Consider the following 6,214-nt stretch of genomic DNA (forward strand, 5'->3'; position numbering starts at 1 on the left):
GGGGAAGGAATGGGGAAGGCAACAGGAGGAGGTTTTGAAGCCTTGAAAGAGAGCTAAGATTTTGCTGGGCAAAGGGAGAGGGAAGGCCACCAGCAGGCAAGGAGGGAGTGGATCAAAGGCTCAAGTGTAGGCAATCCCAAGCCACTCCTCCCTGTGCTCTGATACTTACAGATTGGAGGAGTGTTGATTGCATGTGAATTCCTCAAATGCCATCCAGCCTTTGCATTCAAGTCAAATTTTAGAAAAGGAAAGTGCTGCCACTTTGCCTGCCAGCTCTATCAGCCTCAGGGCGTAATTTGTAGGAGTTCTGTGTGACTTCTTCTATTTTAAAAACTGTAATGAGCCAGTAAATCTAATCATCCAAACTATAAAACAGTCCATTGTATTTGGGAAATAGAGTGCAGTATATACGGAAAAGACCTCACCTTTCTGAAGAGAAACCAGTGGGGTGGTAGCTGAGTCTCTGGTTTAACAAAGAATCAAGCAAGTAGGTACAGAGCTCATCACCAGTGCGATCTTACAGAGGAAGAAACTGGGGCACCGAAAAGTGCAAGACCTCAAGGTCTCACACAACACTGTTGGATCAAAAGTGACCCCAACAATAAACACACAGTCCCTATGTCCCTTAAATGACCTCCTAAATCTTTGACCAGGACTCCTTGTATGATGCCTGCTTCTATCCTTCTTTAATTAATAGCAACAGGAGCCACTGACCAACTCAATTTCCAAGTCAAGTGGAAGCTCCCATGGAATTGTAAGCACTACAAAGAGGACTGACAGCAGTAGAGTTAGCTTGGAGTCTGTTTTCACACAGCTCCTGAATGGCAAGCCCAGAAATAAACTACGGGCTTTATTGTTGGGGTAAGAGAATGATTTACAAGGCCCTGGCAGAGGTCATCAACCTTGACTCTGATGGGGGGAAAGAAAAAGATTCTAAGGCTACAATTTCAGAGAGTGATAAACAGTCATTTGAAACCATGGTTTCAGCTTGAAGTTCCAAAGTGGCTTCGTGTTTTCCCACCAGTTAACTAATTTCTGTTTGCCCAAACTGATCAAACTGAATAGCAACCTCCTGATATGCTTCTAAAACCGTCTCTCCCCACCTCTTATACTAGAAATGGACCCAGCATTTCTTAAGGAACTAGATCCCTTTAATTATTCAATAGCAACCTCAGACTTTAGCTTGGAATGTGTGGGGTATCTTGTGACCAGACCAAGGACCAAGATGAAGACTGGGCGTCAACAGTGGTTGCTGCAGTGTTTGACCATACTGGAATCAGAACCATGATGAGAAATGACACTGTTAGAAATTGGATCTGAAAGATACAAGAAGTATGAAATTATACAAAGTGGGATCTCAGGCCTCAAGACACTTAGAAGCAGATGAATGCTTATTATTTATTCCAAATGCGATGGCTTTTAACTAGCGAAGAGGGGCTTAGTTTTTCTCAACAGCAGGGCATGTGACTACAGATTCCTGTGTGGGGCCACGTGAATCTTCTATTCACAATTAGGGGAATTCAAATGGTTAATCTTGGCCTATAAGTTCTGGCAGGGCCCAAGTGCATATAGACACTTTGTAGATACCAATTATTCTATTCGTCAGTATCCTCCATCATGCTACTTGAAAGATGAAACTTGGGTAGAATGAAACTTTATAGAATTACATTTCGTTTCAGATATCATTATCAATGGATAAAAGTCAGCTAGTGTTAGACCAGGCAGAAACAGTTAAACAGCTACTGTGGTTGTGTGAGGGAGTTTATTAGACACTAGTGGCCTATTAGCTTAAGTGTTAAATAATTAGTAAAAATGTTTTTGCTTTCCTAAAAATCTTAAGCCAGCTACTCCCTGTAGGTCACACGTTGTAGACTAGAGTTCGTGTCACTTGTTAGTCCTTCAAGGTCCCATCCTCTCTGTCACTTGCTTCTTGATGCCCAACTTTTGTCCAGTTGTCTTATTCAAAGGTGGAGTGACCAGGTCAGTCACCTGACCCTTTCTCATGTACTAGGTACCTATTCCTCTCATTCTCTACATGGCTGTTAACCTACTCAATTTAATCATTTATTAGTATTCAGATTCAACCAAGATGTGTCCTGGTGGTGACAGTGATGGTATATGTGTCCGTGTGTGACATATATCATCTTCCTTCGTCCTAAAAGTAACCATGTTTGTTCCCATTTTACAGATGAGGGAATGAAAGGATGCAGTGCATGATGTGGCCGGTGGGAACCAGACGCATGCAGACTTGTAGGCCAGGGTAGCCTAACTGCAATGGGAAACTCTGGAAGGGTTGTTAGCAGGGACATGATGTGATCTTCTTCCTGTTTTCGATCACCATGGCTGCCTCATGCGAATGGCAGACTCAGGGACAAGAGTGGCATCAGGGAGCCTGAGAGGTACTTCAGGAGAGAGTTCGTAGCTTCCTGTGGAAGTGCTAATCCTTGATCCTCACTCCTCCTGACAGCAGGGGCAGGAAGCTTTGGCGCTGCTTGGTATAGCAGCGCACCAGTTTTTCTCCCTCTTTCCCTCCACCCATTTCCTCTGAGCACCCTCTGGGGGTAGTGGTTGGAAGCAGACCCAACAGACCAATGGTTGTCGACCTCTCTTCCCTCCCAGAACCTGCGACACTGATGGCCCCTCCTTGGGAAGTCCCTGAGCCAAGAATATCTCGTGAGGCTGAGATACTAGATAGCCTGATTTTGTTTGGGTTTTGGTTTTGGTGAGGGGGAGTTTTAGGGTGTGGGAGTATGCAGAAGGAGGCATGATGGGAGACAAATTGAAGGACAATTGGCTGTGACCCCCAGTGAAAGAGACAAAAGGATCAAAAAAAGGAAGTCACGCAAAGTGCTCAAGTTTACCAAAGAGTCTTATGATGCCACAAATCCAGCTGTAGAAACAATATAAAGAGGGTTTGGGGTTTTGTCCCACCTTTGTAATCCCTCATAAATGTTTACGGTGGCAGATTCTGCCCCATCGAAGAAGCCTGCTAAGCTACCATTTCAATCGCTCTTTCCTCCCTATCTTCCTTTATTTCTCCCTCTCCCTCTCTCTCCCTTTCTTCCTTCCAAGCTGGGAAGCTTTTCATCTGCAATGTAGCTGATTTCATGATAGTTATTATCTTTTTACATGTATAAGTCACTTCCCTACTAAACTGAAGCTTCCTAAGACCCCTGAGGAGTTTGGTACATGGTACTTAGATGATTGATTGGTCACTGCCTAATTGATGCTGAGGTCTCTCATCAATAAGATAAGGATGATCATTCTGACCTCAAGGCTTGTTGGGAAGATTATATGAGATAGCATTGGATGAGCATCTCTGACACACAGTAGGTCTCCTTCAGTAAGTCTATGATTCTGAATTCGTGGGTGTCTTTCTTTTTATATTTTTAGATTTTTTGTTTTAATTATTATGGGTACATAATAGTTGTATATCTTTATAGGGTACATGGGATGTTTTGATACAGGCATACAATATGAATTAGTCAAATCAGGGTAACTGGGGTACCCATCACCTCAGGCATGTAACATTTCTTTGTATTAAGAACGTTCCAATTCCAATCTTTTAGTTATTTTAAAATATACCCTAACTTATCATTGATTATAGTCACTTTGTTGTGCTATCAAATGTTGTTCATTCTACCCAACTATCTAACTATATTTTTGCACCAATTAACCATCCCCACTTTATCCCCCCTCCCTTTCCCAGCTTCTAGTAGCTATCATTCTACTCTCTGTCTCCATGAGATCAATTTTTTTTAATATTTAGCTCCCACATATGAGTGAGAGATCATGCGAGATTTGTCTTTCTGTGCCTGGTTTATTTCACTTAACATAATGTTCTCCAGTTCCAACCATGTTGTTGCACATGGCAGGATTTCATTCTTTTTATGGCTATATAACAATCCATTGTGTATATGTACCACAATTTATTTATCCATTCATACATTGATGGACACTTAGGTTGATTCTATATCTCAGTTATTGTGAATAGTGCTGCAATAAATATGGGAGTGAAGATATCTTTTCAATATACTGAATTCCCATCCTTTGGATATATACCCAGCAGTGGGATTGCTGGGTCATATGGTTGTTCTATTTTCAGTTTTTTGAGGAACCTCCATACTGTTCTCCATAGTGGTTGCACTAATTTACATTCCCACCAACAGTGTATGAGGATTCCCCTTTCTTCACATCCTCACCAGCATTCATTATTGCCTACCTTTTTGATAAAAGCCATTTTAACTGGGGTGAGATGATATCTCATTATTTTGATTTGCATTTCTCTGATGACTAATGATGTTGAGCATTTTTCATGTATCTGTTGGCCATTTGTATGTCTTCTTTTGAGAAATGTCTATTCAGATCCTTTGCCCATTTTTGATCACATTATTTGATTTTTTCCTATTGAATTGGTAGAGCTTATGTATTCTCATCATTCTGATTATTAATCTCATGTCAGATGGGTAGTTCGCAAATATTTTCTCCCATTCTGTGGGTTGTCTCTTTACTTTGTTGTTTGCTCTGCTATGCAGAAACTTAGCTTGATGTGATTCCATTTGTCCAATTTCACTTCAGTTGCCTGTGCTTTGGGGGTATTACTCAAGAAGTCCTTGCCCAGAGCAATGTTCATGGGGGTCTTTCCATCGTCATTGGGCTACACCTGCAACCAGTGATTTGGGTTGGGTAGATGTGGACTCAGTCATCTGTGCCTCATACTTCCCATTGAGAATTGGGTGCATTACTTGTTATGGGAGGCCATAGCAGAGTAGGTCAACCTGGTTTTCTGGTAGGTCCATGAGCTCTGGAACTGATTACATGGGGCCAGCACTTCTGAATCTGACTAATTGTCGGTCTCTTACCTGGATGTTTCCCTCCCCACAGTAGGTTTTCCCTCTCTATTATGTATCCTACGGTCCCTCAGGACAGCTACCTTTCAATCATCAATTATTTGTGGAGCAGGTACCAGGCACAAGGCATTGTTGTGAGGGGCTGTGAGGGAGACCCAAAGAATCCCCATTTGTTGAGTGTTTTCTATATATATGCCAAGCTCTGAACTAGGCCTTTTACACAGATAAATAAAACAGTTTCTGACCATAAAAAAACTAAACATCACTTAAAGAAATGAGGCATATACACACAAAAGGATAATACATTATTTCAAGTATATCTAAAAATAAGGACATTAAGAGCAGTGATAATTTAAAGAAAGAAGTCATGGCTAGGAATATAGTCATGAAAGTCTCAAATGGAAGGATGGGTTTGATATGGGCCTCTAAGCATGGGCAATGAACGTTTGGGCAGGGAGAAAGAGGAAAAGGAGGCCATCCAACAGGAGCATCATATGAACAAATCTACAAATGGGAATGAATTCCAGCTGTGCCTGTCAGGCATCAAGGAATCCACTCCTGAGGACTGGGAAGGATGATCCCCTCCAACACTGAGAGGTAACTGTTTCAGTGTCAAACAAACTTGCACTGATATCCTGCTTGTGTCATACACCAGCTAAATTAATAAACCTCTCTGAGTCTCCATTTCCTCATCTCTAAAACGGTAATAAAATACTTCACCCCCAGAGTTGACAAGAGGATTAGGTCAAATTATGATGTGTGTAAAGTACCTAGCCTTTTGTTCTGGCAATAATGAAACCAGAAAAATGGTTGTACATCATTTAGTATGTGGAAATTTCTTGAGCTTCCATGGGTAGAGCCCTGCATGGGTTGCAAAACACTCTCACAAACACTAACTCATGGCAGCCTCCCAATAATCCTGTAGGTAGGCAGGGGTGGTGTGACTATGATCCCCATTTTGCAGTTGGGAAAATTGAAGTTTACAGAAGCCTTGACTTTCCCAAGTTCCTAACTTTAGGGTCAGATATCGTAAGTTCAGACACTGACTCTGCCACCTGCTAGCTGGGATACCCTTGGACACAATCTTGCGGAGCCTCTGCTTCTTTGCAGTCTGCAGTCAACTTTTTACATCCACACCTACATTCTTTCCTAAATATTTAATTTGATTTTTTAAATTTTTGAGTAGATAATACAAGTTTCAAAAATTAAAAAGTGTAAAAAGCTGGCCAGGCATAGTGGTTCATGCCTGTAATCCTAGCACTCTGGTAGGTCGAGGTGGGAGGATGACTTGAGGCCAGGAGTTCGAGACCAGCCTGAGCAAGAGTGAGACCCCATCTCTACTAAAAATAGGAAAATTAGGTGGC

The sequence above is a fragment of the Propithecus coquereli genome, unplaced genomic scaffold, assembly GCF_000956105.1.
Source record: "Propithecus coquereli isolate 6110/MARCELLA unplaced genomic scaffold, Pcoq_1.0 Scaffold791, whole genome shotgun sequence".
Lineage (NCBI taxonomy): Eukaryota > Metazoa > Chordata > Mammalia > Primates > Indriidae > Propithecus > Propithecus coquereli.